Consider the following 18,028-nt stretch of genomic DNA (forward strand, 5'->3'; position numbering starts at 1 on the left):
TTTGGATTTCTGTATAAAGTCCAGGGAAAATTCTGCCAGAAATTACATAGCCCAGCTCACAGTCCCAGTGCATTGCTGTAAGAAGTCTCTGAATTCAAAGTCTTTAGGCGCAGAGTGTCCGATTCGCGCTCAGTGGCTCCGGATTTATGTGGGCCGAGGGCGTGCCGGTTACGCCCCCTTCCCACGAGTTCCTGGGAGCCCCAAAAGTAAAAACCAAATACCTCTGGGTTTGGAGTCACAGAAGATGGCGCCTGCCACGTGGGTGCCGCCAGCCCGCTGCTTTCCGTGCAGGAAGACAGGGTGGGGAGGAAAAAAATCCACCCCCGGCAGCACAGAGTTGTAGCCCAGTTTGGTGTCCCAGTACATCGCTATCGGATGCTGCACTGGATGCCCGAATGTGTTACATCTCTGGGATCAAAGTCTTTAGGCGCAGAGGGTCCCTGTATTATTTTTCTTTTAAATTATGTTTATAGCTAGAACAATGACACAGTAGTGGTTAAGGTGTTTTCCTTGTACGTGGTCAACCCGGGTTCTATCCCCTGCACTACATATAATCCCCTGAGACTATAGATCCTTGAGTGAAGAACCAGGAGTAAGTCATGAGCACTGCCACTTGACGTGTTCCCAGAACCAAACAAATAATGTACTGTAGCACTGTCATCTTGTTGTTCATTGATTTGCTCACGTGGGCACCAGTAATGTCTCCATTGTGAGACTTTTTGTTACTGTTTTTGGCATAAAATATGTTTTTGCAGACGGGATACTCTCAGTAGCTTACTAGGCTCTCTGAGAGGGACAAAGGAATCCCGGGTCGGCTACGTGCAAGGCAAACACCCTACCCGCTGTGCTATCGCTCCAGTCCAAACAAATAACAAAATTAGTAAATTTTTTTTTTTTTTTTGCTTTTTTGGGTCACACCTGGCGATGCGCAGGGATTACTCCTGGCTCTGCACTCAGGAATCACCCCTGGTGGTGCTCAGGGAACCATATAGGATGCTGGGAATTGAACCCGGGACGGCTGCATGCAAGGCAAGTGCCCTACCCGCTGTGCTATTGCTCCAGCCCCTAAAATTAGTAAATTTTATTTGTTTGCTTGGGGGCCAGACTGGGCAGTGCACCGGGTTTACTCCTGGCTCAGTGCTCAGGAATCACTCCCTTGGATGCTGGGTGTCAGGGATACTATCTGGGATGCCACCGGGAAACCCAGCCTTGTACAGGGCCAGTACTTCACCAGCTGTGTTACATTTCTAGTCCCCTTTCCTCCTACACTAAAAATAACTCAGATCACAAAGTAATAATCCTCAACATATTTATAAATCAGCTCAAACTAGGGTAATACTCTGGTTTTGAAAATAACAATACTTTGAAACAATTCCCCTTACATGCTATCAAACTAATAAGAAAATGTAAGAGATTGCTCTTTGATAAAGATATAGAAGATGAGGGAAATAGAGAAATAGTACAGAAGTTAAAGCCTGTGTCATTCTCTTAGACAAACTTAGTTGATGTCACCAGCACACAGGGTCTGAGAGCAGTGCCATGAGTGAACCAGAGTATAGGACCAGGAGTGAATCCTGATCATTGCTGGGTGTTCCCCCAAACAAATGAAACAAAAGCATAAAAGATGATCCTTGAAACACAAACATTTCCTTGTACTTTTTTTTCCAGGAAAATGCTTTATTTCTATATTACTTGTATGTCATGAATTGTTTGATGTGCGATATTTTCCTTTCGATTTTCTTTCTAATGCCTTGCTAAGAGTCAGTTAGTAGAGCTATTTTGACATCAAGTTTAATGAACACTATAGATTTTTTTAATGTCTTATTTTGTAGGATATAGCCTATCTGCAGAAAAATGCTTCTAGTTTCTAGGTGATTTATTGGAAAAACTGCACTCAAGTAATGTACATTCTTTCTAATAATTACAGCCTCAACACTGAGGGCTCATGCTTATTCATTTCTGAAATACATTACAGACATGACCACACACGCTGCAAAACTGTATTCCTCATTATTGCCTATCGCATTAAACTAAATGGGGTTTCTATAAATTAAGTGAAGTTTATCTACTTTTAAAATAGAAGCTTTTTATTGTCTTTTCTCTTTTGCTTGGTTTTGTTCTGGGCAAAATAATTGTAGCTGATAAAGAGCATTTTCCCCAAAGAAACAGACATCATTTCATTTAGTAATAAAATCATAAAATGAAATATGGGAGAATGAAGAATATTCAGTAAAAATGAAGCACAATGTGAATTAAATTTTATATTTTTAAACTGGATCAAAACAATGCATTCTTTTCCTAAATTAAATGAACAATATTTAATATAGAAATCAAAGTACTATGTCAAAATGCTATTGCATTTTGTATTTTAATTCATTATAGTGTTTTAGACCTCAGTCAATACAATTGGATATTTGTTTATAGCACTTTCCAAAATAGAAAAAAATGTATTTGAAACAGATGGTTCGTATTCAAAAATCGATATTTTCATCAACATTTTCTATTTAAATTTTATGGAAACGAATGCTGTTCAAATTCATAATTCATGTATTGAGGGTTAAGAAAAATGAAAGAATCTGTGCCTACTATTGGAGTTTTATAAACATAATAAACTCAAGCATATTTATTTTTTTCTTTCAAAAGAGTTACGCATTATTCTATAAAGTTTCTCTTAAGGTACAATTGCAGCAATGTATGCATGTATACTTAGGGCCCAAATTTTAGTCTAAACAATGTTGACATATGTGCTCATAAAAATGCACAGAATATGAAACTCAATCAGTTCTTTTCTCTTCATTATCCTAACCAACTTTTGCTTTCACACTTAATTTTTGGTCCTCATACTGTCATAATCTTCCCTTGGGACACAAAAGGTCAGCCGCTGTGGGAGAAAGAGAAGGTCATGGTGGGACTCCATTTGAACCTGCCTATGGGCAATGAGAGGCTTCTTTGAAAAATTAAACATGGACTAAATACTATATATGTTATATATTTATGCACATTAGAGAAGACGCTCACTCCCTACTCATTTTCCATACCTCTCCGAAAGCCTGGCAAGCTACCAAGGATATCCCGCCCGCTGAGCAGAGCCTGGCAATCTACCGGTGACATATACGATATGCCAAAAACAGTAACAATAATGTGCTCTTCATGTTCCTGGAGCAAGCAGATGCCATTGGGTTACACTAGCACACGACAGGGAGAAATGGAGACGTTACTGGCACTTACTTGAGCAATCAATGAGCAATGAGATGACAGTAATACAGTGATATAGCAGAGATCATGGATAATAATGCATCATCTGAATAAAAGATCAACCACAATCAAAGACTACCTTATAGTAAAATAAACTCAGTCCTAGAAAGTCACAATCAGAAGGCAGGACAAAAAGAGGAAACTGAGAGTGGGGATGATGGGGCGGAGGAGGGAACTTCTAAAATAATTAGAAAAAAATCTTTGAAATCTTAAAATAAAATAGAGATACTTTTCTTGATTTGGTGAAATGATTTCTTCTCAATGGTAATGTTTGCTTCTCAACTCTTTCCTATTGATACTAGTTTTCTCTTAAGTTCTTGTTCTGTATTTTTACTCACTTTCGATTTCTCATGGTGAACTCTGAAACTTTCTTTGTGTTTCACACCCTTTAATAGGTCCGTCCTTGCCTAACCCCCTGAAGCTATTTGCATTTTGTGGGGTGTGGGGCAGTCTTTTTGGGTCACATTCTGCAATTCTCAGAGTTACTCCTGGCTCTGTACTCAGGAATTACTCCTGGTAGTGCTGGGGAACCATCTGGGATGCTGGGAATTGAACCTGGGTCAGCCCACACATGCAAAGCAAATGCCCTACTCAATGTTTAAATCATTTCTCACTAGTTCTACACTTGACTATCATCACATGCATAGTTCTTCAACACTGCATCCTCTGTAATTTATTCTATGATCTTTTATATTTTATTTTCAGTTCTATGTGTGCATACACTTTTAAGTTTTCTTTGGATTCGATATTATGTTAGTCCCCAGTCATGTTTTTCTCAAAGCGTCTGAGGTTGAGGTACAAGGTTAATGAAGTGCTAGATGAGGTCTTACATCTAGTAAATGAGGTTCAGTAATATTCATCTCCCAATGCCTCAAAACAGACTTATAACAAATCTACCAGAAACTCTGCATCAGACTCTGAGGACTTCATTATGAACAGTTTCATTCTAGATTTAAGGATTGTTTTCTTCATTCATCAGAGCTATTTTCTAGCTTGAGGCTAGTAGTGTGCTTCCTTTCATTGCTTGTGACCTTTTTCTAAAAGACCACCTCCATTTCAGACCACTCCATTGACAAGATAACTTCTCTTAAGTGCTTGCCAAGTTCCTACATAAGGTTTAGGGGTGTTTTCTAGGGCACAATTATATCAGTTGCTTAGTTTTGCAATCTTTAGAATGCAAAAGAGAGTCTCTTGCCTGTGCGCCTGACTGTCTTCCCTGGGGTCCCTCGGAGCGGGTGGGCTCCTGTGGCCAAAGACCTCCAGAGCCTAGACACAACCATGCTCAAGGCCCCTCTCCACATGTTCAGATGAGTCTCACGCATGAAGAAACCATCAGAGGAACCCAGGTGTGTGGGACCCAGGGCTGAGACCTCCAAGCCTGCTCAGATTGGGACTGGGCCTCTTCCGCCCAGATTCCCCATTTTCCTGTAGCTAGGCAGTCACACTCAGGTACTGCCCCCAGCACCCACCAATAGCCAACATCCAGAGACTATAAAACCAAGCTCCCAGAAGCCTAGTTCTTATAGGCTACCAAGAGTTTCCTGCCCACATGGGAGAGCCTCACAAACTCCCCATGTCGTATTCATATGCAAAAACCAGTAACAATGATGGGTCTCATTCTCCTGACCCTGAAAAAGGCTCTAGTGTGGCACCATTGGAAAGGATGAGTAAAGAGAGGCTTCTAAAATCTCAGGGCTAGGACGAATGGAGACAGCTCAAGAAATTTGATGATCAATGGGATGATGATGAGGATAATGATGCATTCTTTAATGTTCATTGTTAATAGTATTATAAATTCAATGATTGATATTATAAGAATTTGAATACTTATAATCATTTCCAGTAGCATAATTATGATTCTTTCAAAAGAATTTTTCTCTCATGAAAGTCTCTCTAAGAAAGTCAGAGTACCATTGTAGGGTCAACAGTACAAATCTGAAGTTATAATCTCAGTATTAATTTCAAATAAATCTTCACTCATCTCTGCACTCAGATCTGAAGTGAAATAAACTTTCTCTCACATTAACTGCGCTCAGATCTGAAGTTGAAATTTCAGTATCAACTTCAAGTAAACGTTAAGGTAGGAGGGAATGAGTCATAAGATGTGGATATTCCCCCAATCACTCCAGTGTTGACATTTTTCTGTGTGTATGTTGCACATTTTACTCTTATCTTTCCCAAGAGATTCCATGCAAGTTTTATCATTTACCTGTTTTGTCAATCTGAAAGAGTTTCCTTTTATGTGCAGTGCATTCAAAGTACATAGATTGATGTCTATACTGGTTGGAGCTTAGTGATGATTTTCATAAGAAGATAGTCCAGGTGATCATTTACACTTAGCAAATAGCATTCCTTCATCAGAGAAGAAAAAAATCAATCCAACCTTGTTCAGTTTTTATTTCTACTTCATGTTATTGTTTTCAGTCACCTGCCCAATTTCTCCTCAGTTTCAAGCATAAAGAAAACCATGTGTGTGGTTGACAACAGAAATTTTTTACATTCACTGTGTATTTACAAAGATTTTGCTCAAATACTCTTAATCACTTCATAAATTCTTTGTTCTATTTCCAGAAAGTCATGGTCTTCGGGTCTACCAGTATCATATGTTCATTATCAAAGTGTCAAAATTGTCAAAAACCATGAAAGGTCTGAAATTTTATCTTGTTCTTAAGCTATTATTTGGAGACTCTAAATTGAATATATGATGTTTCATCTCCGGTTTACAAGTATGCAATTTTGACAGGTATGCTACTATGTGATTTTGAGTATGAACATATGGGTCTATTCTAGTGCTAAAGAACACACAACATAAATCAAATTTACAATTAAATTATTTTAATATTAACTTTATTTATAGAAAATATCATGGGGCCTGTATGGACATAATATAAAATTCACTTTTGTGATGTATAATTAAAGCCATATTTTCCACAAATAGTTCTCCATAAAAATGCTTTATCTGGCATGTCCCACTTATAGATGTTTTAAAATATAACTAGATGAAATAATTAAGAACATACACATTTTTGTGTTCTCTTAAAAAATGGATACTTATCTCTGTAAAATGTACATCTCTGCTAAAATCTTAATTAATAACTTACTGATAAAAGATAGCCCATTCTTTAAATATGCTATTTGGAATGATGATTAAAGAAGAGTAATTTGATTAGAAGCAGTAATAAGACAAATTATGCCTCGTTCTTGAAAGGGAACACAAAATAGATCTGCTTACAGGTAGACATTTCAGAAATCATCTGGGAGAGAATCCATGGCTCACTGAAGACACCATACCTAATTAAATTCTACATAAGAATTTTCCAGAATATTGCTTTTGGGAAATAAAATGTTTCTTTGTAGATTGCTATTTGTTTCTTAAATGAAGAAAGCAAAACTCAAAGGACATTTTGATGATGAATCTACAAGCTGTATGCGGTACATTGAGTTGAATTTGTACTGTTATTTCCAGTTCTACTATAGCAAGATTTGCTGTAATAAGCATGCTTGTCTCTTCCAATATAAAGCATACTAGGTCTCTGAAGCTTTTAAATGTATGTATAGAAATGAGCTGACATTACAAAATATTGTTAATGTTTGCGTTACAACATTAACATAAATATCTGTGAAAATGCAGAAAAGTTAATAACAAAATATTTGGTGCTTGGAGCGATAACTAAAGCAATGGAGAACTTCCAAAAATAGCTCCTTCCATTTCAATATCTTTGACAACACTTTCCTGTGACACAACACATGAAATCTGTGAGTGGAGACTAGTCATTTTGTATGAGCAAGTAACCAGAAATGCAAAGCAGGACTGAAATTAGTGGCACTGTAGTACTGTCGCCTGCAATTAGTAAATGGACAAAATCAATAATTCAAAAGAATTAATATATTAACTATTGTGCATGCATTTTATTATTTAACATTTTTTACATCAGTATGGTAACCCATGTGAGGTGAATTTATGTTTTAAATATGATATATTTGAGGAAACACATCTATTTCCATTTATCATTTTATTATCTATAAATCATACAGTGATCATATAGCAATACTTCCTAGGAAGCTTATTTGAAATTGACTAAGTTTTGTATATAATGGTTCTCTGAAGATATACTGTCATTTTAATTTACTTATTTATGACAGTTCTTGCAAAACACATCATTTTAATCTGTTTAAGAAGAGATAGTCCAGTATATAACATTATATTTCAAAAATTCAACAGTCCAAGTTAAAAATTTGTATGAAGGAAGGAAGGAAGGAAGGAAGGAAGGAAGGAAGGAAGGAAGGAAGGAAGGAAGGAAGGAAGGAAGGAAGGAAGGAAGAAAGGAAGGAAGGGAGGGAGGGAGGGAGGGAGGGAGGGAGGGAGAGAGGGAGGGGAAGGCAGGAAGTGAGGGAGGGAGGGAGGGAGGGAGGGAGGCAGGGAGGGAGGAAGGGAGGAAAGGGGGAAGGGGGAAGGGTAGAGGGAGGAAGGGAGAAAGAGAGGGATATTTTCAAACTTTTCCCATATAGTGAAACTTCTAACTCTGTCATTTGGTGTATGAGACCATTCATTGGCTCTTAATATTCTAAATGTTTTGTCCTTGATTTTATTATTTTTAATTTTACTGAATCACTGTGAGATAGTTACATGCTTTCATGTTTGGGTTACAATCTCACAATGATCAAACACCCATCCCTCCACCAGTGCACATTCCCTACCACCAATATCCCCGGTATACCCCCCTCTTTCTCACCCTCCCCTTGCCTCCATGGCAGACAATATTCCCCATACTCTCTCTCTACTTTGGGGCATTATGGCTTGCAACACAGACATGAGAGGTCATCATGTTTGGTCCATTATCTACTTTCAGCATGCATCTCCTATCCCGACTGATTCCTCCAGTCATCATTTTCTTAGTGATCCCTTCTCTATTCCATCTGCCCTCTCCCCTCCGCTCATGAAGCAATTTTCCAGCTATGGGGCATTCCCCCTGGCCCTTGTATCTATGGTCCTTCGGTGTCAGCCTCATGTGATGCTACCCTACACTCCACAAATGAGTGCAGTAGTCCCTCTATGTCTGTCCCTCTCTTTCTGACTCATTTCACTTAGCATGATGCTCTCCATGTCTGTCCATATATAAGCAAATTGCATGACTTCATCTCTCCTAACAGCTGCATAGTATTCCATTGTGTAGATGTACCAAAGTTTCTTTAACCAGTCATCTGCTTTAGGGCACTCAGGTTGTTTCCATATTTTGGCTATTGTAAACAGGGCTGCAATAAATATATAGGTACATATGTTATTTCTACTGAGCTAGACTCTCATTCATAACAGGAGGAAAAACACACAGTTTCACAGATAAACAACAGCTCAGAAACTTCATAGACTCAAAATTATGGTTACAAGAACAACTGAATGGGCTAATTTAAGACAAGACAGGCCCCTCAAATACACCAAACTTCAGCAGAAAAATGGGACAAAACCCCATAACAATAATCTCTCTCAACATCAATAGGTTAAACGCATCAATTAAAAGACACAGAGTGGCAGGATGGATTAGAAAATTGAACCCAACATTCTGCTGCCTGCAAGAAACACATCTCCACAGTCAAAGCAAAGACAGGATGAAAGTCAAAGGCTAGAAAACAATCCTACAGGCGAAAAACTCCCATAAAAAATGCTAGGGTAGCTATCTTAGTATCAGACCACATTGATTTCAGACTGAAGAAGGTCACAAGAGACAGTGAAGGTCATTTCTTATTGATAAAGGGATCTATACAACAGGAAGAACTAACAATACTAAATATATATGCACCTAATGAAGGACCAGAAAAGTATTTAAAACAACTACTCATAGACTTGAAGAAACACATCGATAGCATCACAATACTAGTGGGAGACTTCAACACCGCTTTATCACCTCGTGATAGATCAACCACACTCTAGATAGCAAGGACATACAGCATCTGAGGGAAGAAATGGAAGAAAGGGATTTAGTAGATATATACAGAACACTTCATCCTGAAAAAGCTGAATATACATTCTTCTCAAGTGTACATGGAACATTCTCCGAGATAGACCACATGCTGAGCCACAAAACATACCTCCATAAAATTAAGAAAATAGAGATTGTATCAATGATCTTCTCAGACCACAATGCACTTAAATTAGAAATGAATCACACACACACAAACAGAAAATGAAATCAAATACCTGGAAATTAATCAGCTCACTATTTGACAATGAGTGGCTTAGAAAGGAAATCAAAGAGGAAATCAAAAGATTCCTGGAAACGAACGACAATAAGGACACGAGTTACCAAAACCTATGGGACACAGTAGGAAACCTTTAACAGACTAAAGGGATTGAGAGTTCTTACCCAACAAAAAACCTAAAGAACTGATTGATACAAGGAGGATTTGTGGCAAAAGAGCAATAAACAAACAAAAAAGAAACAAACGGAAAAAAATACATGCTAACATATACTGTGCTTTATAGAAAAGGAGTTAGTTTACTTCCGGTGTAAGTACCTGGTCCTGGAAATCCAGGAAGTGCCAGTACAGAAAGCAGTTCCACTTTTACTAACACTAACGCCTAAGATGGCACACAGTATAGAATATTTTGATGTTGATGTGGGCGATCCTGAAAGATCGAAGATCATATTCACTAAATTAAGCCTCAGTAATCATCTATTAAAAACATAGATTGATATAAGGAGTGCAAATGAGAAACAAGGACTTGATTTTCTCATAGGGCTTTTAGATCAAGGACATTTCTCTCAACTGATTCCCACAGCCAAGACTAGATTATTAAGAGGAGTCGCAGAAATCTCACGGCAGGCAATGAACTTGAGTGACATTTCAGATAAAGACGCTGTATCCGTCAAAACCTCCTTGAGGCTGCAGGACTGAAAGTGGGGTGCCTATAAGATGCTGAGTTTGCACAAAATAGATGCATGCAAGACCTACAGAGACCAATGTGGGCGCGGCTGGGTTCTTCCTTCCATTTTTCAACATGGATGCTGGCAAGGGTCCCCCAAGGAGGATGCTGGTGATGCAAAACCTGGAGGCTCTACTCCAGCGTTACTGAGCTTGATAAAGGGTTTTAAGAGAACAAGCCCGGAGGGTGAGATCGATTTTACTCTGAGCACTAGCACTACCATTAAAGCAGCCCCACAGAGCAGAGCCGGCTTTCTGGGATATTATTTCTGCAGTCAGGAGCAGAAGTTGCTCCCAGGCTGCGAATTGGGTGATGCTGAGAATGAGCCCATCACCTGCATGTAGCACCTCTGATAGAGTATTCTGGGAATCGGGAATAAGGGACTGTGGAGGATTTGCATAAGGACGTCACCACTAAACCACTGCTCGTGCCCAGTCCTTAGCCTTTCCTTCGGAATAGCCCAAAAACATTTCTCTAAAAGCCAGAGAATCTGTCAATGTGAGTAGCATGTCCATGATGTCACTGGCCGCTTCATTGTTCAGGTGAAGTAACATTCCGGTTGAAAGACACCACGCTAAGTCCTAGAATTCTCTCCAGTGACCAAACAAATGCATTCATCATAGATAGGTGGGTAACTCTCCCCCTAAGGAACCTTTTTTGGATCATTTTTATTAGAATATTCATAACATGCAATACAAAATAAATTATTTAGGTCGTGCTTTGTGGGGTCACTGTCATCCCGTTGCTCATCGATTTGTTTGAGTGGGCACCAGTAACGTCTCTCATTGAGAGACTTATTGTTACTGTTTTTGGCATGTCCAATATGCACGGGTAGCTTGCCAGGCTCTGCCGCTCGGGCTCGATACTCTCGGTAGCTTGCCGGGCTTTCCGAGAGGGGCGTAGGAATAGAACACGGGTCGGCCACGTGAAAGGTGAACACCCAACGGCTGTGCTATCGCTCCAGTCCCTGCTTTGTAGGGTAGATGTAGAAATACTTGAAATATAGTGGTGGGATTGGTGTTGGAATATTAAATATAACAAATTATTCTGAATAGCTTCCATTGTATCACTGTCATCCCATTTCTCATTGATTTGCTTGAGCGGGCACCACTAACGTCTCCATTGTGAGACTTGTTATTACTATTTTTGGCATATCAAATATGCCATGGATAGCTTGCCAGGCTCTGCCATGCAGGTGGGAAACTCTTGGTAGCTGGCCGGGCTCTCCAAGAGGGATGGAGGAATCGAACCCAGATCGGCTGCATGCGAGGCAAATGCCTACCCACTGTGCAACTTTATAAAAATAAAATTCAATTAAAAAAAGATAAGTGTGTAGATGGGTTTATTTTCCCCTGTGTCTTCACATCCCCAAAAGTACTTGTCCATGAAATTTCTCTGTAATAAAATAAATGCATCATCTACAGCAAATTCTGCATCAGAGGTGGAAGAGAGGGAAAACTGAAAAAAAAAAACCTAAATTGTTATTATGTATAGCTGTATCTCTCAGAATTTCTATGCTTCTCAATGATACCAAAAAACAATACATTTCTAAAATATGACTTAAGGGGCCAGAGAATAGGGCATTTTCCTTGCACATGGCTGACCTGGCATCCCATATGGTCCCCCAAGCACCGCCAGGAGTATTTCCTAAGTACAGAGCCAGTAGTAGCCCCTGAACATTTCTGGATGTGACCCAAAAAGCAAACAAATAATAAAAAATAGAAAAGCATCTGTTTAAAAAATAACTAAATAAAATAAAATATGGCCTAAGTCATGTTTAAAAGATAAGAACTAAATTTTAGAAGCCTCATACAATAATCAGAAGCATTCCTCACATGCCTTGAAAGGCATTTCATCTACAGGGAGGTTTGGAAATAAGTCTTGTTCCCACTGCTTCTTAACAAGTCAAGATATTAGCTTGACTTCTTAGCAAGTCAAAATATTCTTGCATTAAGAAGAGCTTATAATAATAACTTTGTCTTTAATTGATATAGCATCTATCATAATAAATAAGCAATTTCACACTCAAAAGTTATGAGGTTGCATGTTGTACTTTCTTTACAGCTTATGAATATATAGTGTCATCAGGGGTTCTTGGGTGGTAAAAATCAACTATTGAAATACAAGTATTCAAATGTACGGCTCAATCTCTGTACATTATAATAAAAGCACATGTGCTTATTATTGATCTAGCATGTTTTATTAATTTATATTTTATAAAGGATCTTGTAAAATATTTTACATTATCATGTTTATTAACATTAATATTTGCTAATATAGGTCCAATGCCTGGATAATGTATTTCAATCCAATTTCTGCAATGATATTTTAGTAGAATGAAACCAAACTCAATTATTGGAATTCAGTTTGAAATATAGATGACCCTCTTTGCACTTGCACAAACCGTGCTTGACATTCTGAAATTACATGACTAGCTATCAATAGATAGCTTATAATAATGCATATATAGTCACCAGGTACTTATTGAGGACTTATTTGATGCTAGTAACCACCCCAGACTCTGACCAAGCAGCTGTGTCTGAAAATAGACAGAAATAGCCTTTATCACAAGAGTCAAGAGTCACAAATAAAGAACACAACCTAAAAGAGATAAATGGGATGTACATGTGTCTTAATAGGGATATATGTATGCCTCCACATATTGGGTTTATAAGGAAAATTAACCCAACATTATTAAGCAGAAATGCACTTGTTGGGTACAAGCATATAACCAGTGTGGCCATTATGAAGGAGAGACAGGAAAAGGTATGAAGGTGTGGATTTTACAAACAGTTACTAGGACAGAGATGAGCTAGGATGGTGAGCACGACCAGATGGATTATTATTGTTCTTATGATCTGGTGAGGAAATAATTGCTTTGAGAGACAAATATGTCATCTGCTTTCTCAGCTGAGTAAATCTTGCCACTCAGGTAAAATATATTGAATGAAAGTCAAGCGACATGCTCGATTTGGCAACACATATACTAAAATTGGAACATTACAGAGAAGATTTGCATGGCCCCTGTGCAAGGATGGCACTCAAATTTGTGAAGCATTCTATATTTTTATGGGTGTTTGATCATTGTGTGATTGTATACCAAACATGAAAGCTTGTAACTATCTCATGGTGATTTAGTAAAATTAAAAATAAAAAAGTCAAGGACAGAACATTAAGAATATTAAGTGCCAATAAATGGTCTCATACACCAAATGACAGTTAGAAGTTTTACTATATTGGAAAAGTTTGAAAATATCACTGCCACTCTATCACTGTCATCCTGTTGCTCATCGATTCGCTCAAGCGAGCACCAGTAACTTCTCCATTGTGAGACTTGAAAATATATTAATATCAATCAATTTTCTGGTCTATTATACTTAAGCAGAATGAAAACCTCCAGAACCCAGCCACAACCATGTTCAGGGCCACTCTCCACACGCTTAGATGAGCCTCACTCATGAAGGAACTGAGATCTCCAGGCTGCTTGGATTGGGACTAGGCCTCCTCCACCCAGATCCCCAATTTTCCAGTAGCTAGGCAGTCACATCCACAAACTGCGCCCTCCCCCCTATTCCCCCCCCATGTAATCTCATCAAAGGCCAAGACCAGAAACTATTAAACAAAAGCTCTGGGAATAGAGTGATGATGCAGAATCTCACATGGCAGGGCCTGGCAAGCTACTTGTGGCATATTCAATATGCTCAAAACAGTAACAATAATGGGCCTCATTCCCCTGACCCTGAACGCGACAGGGATGAATGGAAACATTATTTGTGCCCGCTTGAACAAATCAATGAACAACGGGGCCACAGTAATACAGTTATACAGTAATTAGACTTGAAGAAGAACTAAAGAGAAGAAACTAGAATGGGCAGAGGAGTGGCGGGAGGAGGGGGGGTTAAAGCAACTGCCTTGAATGAAACTGACCCCAGAAGATCCTCTACACCTCATATCAATTGCCTGGGGTCATTAATCAGCAGTGAGAACAGAGCCAGAAAAGACAGTGGAGAACAGGTAGGTGTGGTTCAAAGAGAAAGAAAAAGGTATTTTTATTTTAATTTATGGGGCATCCTGATTAATTTATTTTAATTCATAAATTAATTAAATTATCACTGTATCACTTCATCCCATTGTTCATTGATTTGTTCGAGTGGGTGCCAGTAACGTCTCTGTTTGTCTAAGCCCTGAGATTTTAGCAGCCTCTCTTTACTCATCCTGCCCAATGGTGCTGCATTGGAGGCTCTTTTGGGGGTCAGGGGAATGAGACCCATCAGTGTTACTGCTTTTGGCATATGAATATGCCACAGGGAGCTTGCCAGTCTCTTCCATGCAGGTCAGATACTCTCAATAGCTTGCCGGGTTCTCAGAGAGGGATAACTAGACAATAAAAGCTTCCGGGAGATTGGTTTCATAGTCTCTGGCGGTTGATGGGATTACACAAAACGTTACTGGTGCTTGTTTGAGCAAAGCGATGAACAACAGGATGACAGTGCTTATTTTAATTTTATTTTGAGTTCATGCCCAAGCCCAGGTCAGGCATGCAGGATAAAAGTATTACCTGCTGAATTATCTCTCTGACCCAAGAAAAATGTATTTAAATCTTCTTGAGATTGCACCAAATGGCATCTCAATAGTTTATTCTATACCTATGGAGTACTGAGTCTCAAGGATTAAATGTTCATTATGTTATTTTTTGCTCAAAGTGTTTCTTTACACATTTGGGATTCAGAATCATCATCTACTCCCTTATTCCCAGGAAAATTTTTAACTTGAATAGATGAGTTTGTAACAAACTTGAATAGAAGACTTTGCAACAATCACAACTAAATATTTTTTTATTCTCTATCTCTTCCTCTTTATTCCATCTAGACACACCATGCTTATGTAAAGCTTGGGATTGGCTGGATAGATAAATCAATAGACTGTGCCTATATATATATGTATATATACATATATATATATATATATATCACTGTATCACTGTCACTGTCATCCCGTTGATCAACCATTTGCTCGAGCCGGCGGCAGTAACGTCTCCATTTGTTCCTAGCCCTGAGATATTTAGCAGCCTCTCTTTACTAGTTCTTCCCAGCAGTGCCACATTAGAACCTCTTTCAGGGTAAGAGGAATGAGACTCATCATTGTTATTGTGTTTGGCATATCCAATAGGCCATGGAGAGATTGCCAGGCTCTCCCATGTGGGTAGAAAACTCTCAGTAGCTTGCCAGGCCCTCCAAGAAGAAGAAGAACTAGTCTATAAGATGGGAGGGAGAATCAACCCACCCGCTCTGAGGGGCCCCAGTGAAGACAGCCAGGTGCAGGGGCAAGAGACTCTGTGTTGCTCTCTTCTGGGAGCTTGGTTTTACAGTCTCTGGATGCTGACCATTGATGGGATTACATGGCACTGGGGGCAGTTCACTGGTGTGAACAAGTAGCTACTGGAAAATGGGGGATCTGGGTGGAAGAGGCCCAGTCTTGATCTGAGCAGCCTTGGAGATCTCAGCCCTGGGTCTCGCACACCTGGGTTCCTCTGCTGGTTCCTTCATGAGTGAGGCTTGTCCAAGCGTCTGGAGAGAGCATGGCTATGGCTGGGTTCTGGAGGTCTTCGGCTGCTGGAGCTCTGCTCAGGGCCAGGAGGGAAATTCAACCCACCCACTCTGAGGGGCCCGGATGAAGACAGCCAGGTATGGGGGAAAAGAGACTCTGAGAGTAGGTATAAAATGATTCTACAAACCTAGAGAGCTGAGGAGATAGCTCAAAGGGCTGGAGCACAACTCTCTGTGCAAAGAGGCCCAAGGCAGTATTCCAATCATCACAAGATCTCTCAAGCACTGCAGGTATGGTCCCTGAAAACAAAACCCAACCCACACAGAAACTAGAAACACATGCTCACGTGATAATAATTTTTCTCTCTCTTTCTTTTCTTTTTTTTTTTTTGCCTTTTGGGTCACACCCGAAAATGCTCAGGGGTTACTGGCTCTGCACTCAGGAATTAGCCCTGGTAATGCTCAGGGCACCATACGGGATGCTGGAATCGAACCTGGCTCAGCCACGTGCAAGGCAAACACCCTACCGCTGTGCTGTCGCTCCAGTCCCCTAATTTTTCTCTCTTATAGTCATGTAACTCACCTGCCTTCTCAAATTTTTCATAAAATTTATAACATTGCCTCTATGCCATTAAAAATAAATTCATGCCATAAAGTAAGTTGATGTGTTTGAGCTTCCCTGGGTGTGGCAAACCCACAACCTAAATACAAACACAATTCTGATGGTTGTCTTTTCTTGAAGGGAGCCCCTGTGTCACTTGGCATCTTGTGATCTGTTTGTTCAGTCCCCACCATCATGTCTGACACAAGAGGGGACACAATAAATAAATAAATAAATAAATAAATAAATAAATAAATAAATAAATACTGGGGAGGGGGTGCTGAATGGTGAGGGGACAAACAGAAGAAGGAAGAAAAAGTCTGAACTATTTCACTATTTAACTGTGCTAAAGGCCCAAGGCCACATGTGGAACTGCCAACAGCCTTGGTATGAATTTAAGCTTTCACTAGCAAATGTTGAGTGTCACTGCACTCATTTGGGAGCTGCACTGTAACCTTCAAGCCCGTGAACAGCCCTGCCCATCATTCCAGGAGATGACTTGTTTTATGGGTTGGGAGAAGTATGGTATAAAATGTGGTAGAGGTGTTGCCTCGTGATGACAAAAGCAGATGGCCCGTCAGCCCGAGCTGAGTGACTCTATGGGCTGGCATTCTTCGAAGAGTGTTTTCTGCCTTTCAAATGTTCTCTCCTTCACAGTCTGGGAATGGTCGGATGAAGCAAGTTGCATGAGAAGAACATTCCTGAGGTCAAAGATCAGTGAGGTATATACATTGCATCCAGGAGGCCTAGGTTCAATGATTGGTACCACAAGGTCCCAAAGCACTGCCAAGAGTGACCGCCAACCACAGAGAAATAATAACCTCGAGCTCTGCCAGCAGTGGACCAAAAACCTAAACGCAAAAGCAAGAAAAACCCCACGCATTATGGCTAATTTATAGATAAAGCTTTATGACTAATTTTTTTCTCTTAAACTTTCTAAGTGCAGCAATATACTTAATTTACACATAATAAAATAACTAGAGAAGACATCGAATATTTCACCAATATTACTCCCCCCTGGATGCAAATGCCTTGGGATAGTGCATCTTGCTGTCGACTATTCTGTTCTATTTTCCATCTACTTGAATTATTTTTGAAAAATCTCTGGGGCATCCCATTTACTTCAAAAAACTGTGACAAATAAAATTCATCTAAAATACTAGCATGAAACATACCTTTTGAAGCTAACAATATTTTTTTAAAGTTGTGATGGAGCATCTATAATTTTAGGATGTCTTCCCTTCTGCTTTGATTGAAATTAATGTGATGCTGTATGATGTTTTACCTGTTAATCCTAGCCAAAGTTGTATTTATTCACTGGTGATAGACCTCTCAAATGCTCAGAAAGTTGGGGGGGGGGCCCTTGCCAGGGACTCTAGATCACAGGAATGCAGTGCTTCTTGGGAACTGAATTACAGAGGATTACTTGAGTCACCCGAATAGTGTTCTGTTGGCCTCCAGATCTGTACTCAGTGATGCTCATAATATCAGATAACGAGATGCTGGTGGTTGAATCTGGGTTGGCGCCATGCAATGCCTGTGCCTGGACTACTGTATTGTCTATCCATCCCCCTACACCAAAATTCAAAATGCCTGCTAGTACATTAAATGACATGTAAATGATATATGATGTATTGTTAAACTTAGCAAATATCGAGAGTGAAGATGGTATTGAAAATAATACCAGAATGAGGGACTGGAGCGATA

General features: G+C 39.5%; 1 non-coding gene and 1 pseudogene across 1 annotated transcript; one reads left to right on the plus strand and one right to left on the minus strand.

Annotated features, from left to right (window-relative positions):
- The window catches only part of LOC129401721 (basic proline-rich protein-like), a 291,942-nt pseudogene that overhangs the window by 246,830 nt on the left and 27,084 nt on the right, over positions 1-18,028 (minus strand).
- LOC129402817 (U6 spliceosomal RNA) lies at positions 13,137-13,243 on the plus strand. Its single transcript, XR_008628858.1, has one exon. It is a non-coding gene; the product is annotated as a U6 spliceosomal RNA (small nuclear RNA).

The sequence above is a fragment of the Sorex araneus genome, chromosome 2, assembly GCF_027595985.1.
Source record: "Sorex araneus isolate mSorAra2 chromosome 2, mSorAra2.pri, whole genome shotgun sequence".
Classification (NCBI taxonomy): Eukaryota; Metazoa; Chordata; class Mammalia; order Eulipotyphla; family Soricidae; genus Sorex; species Sorex araneus.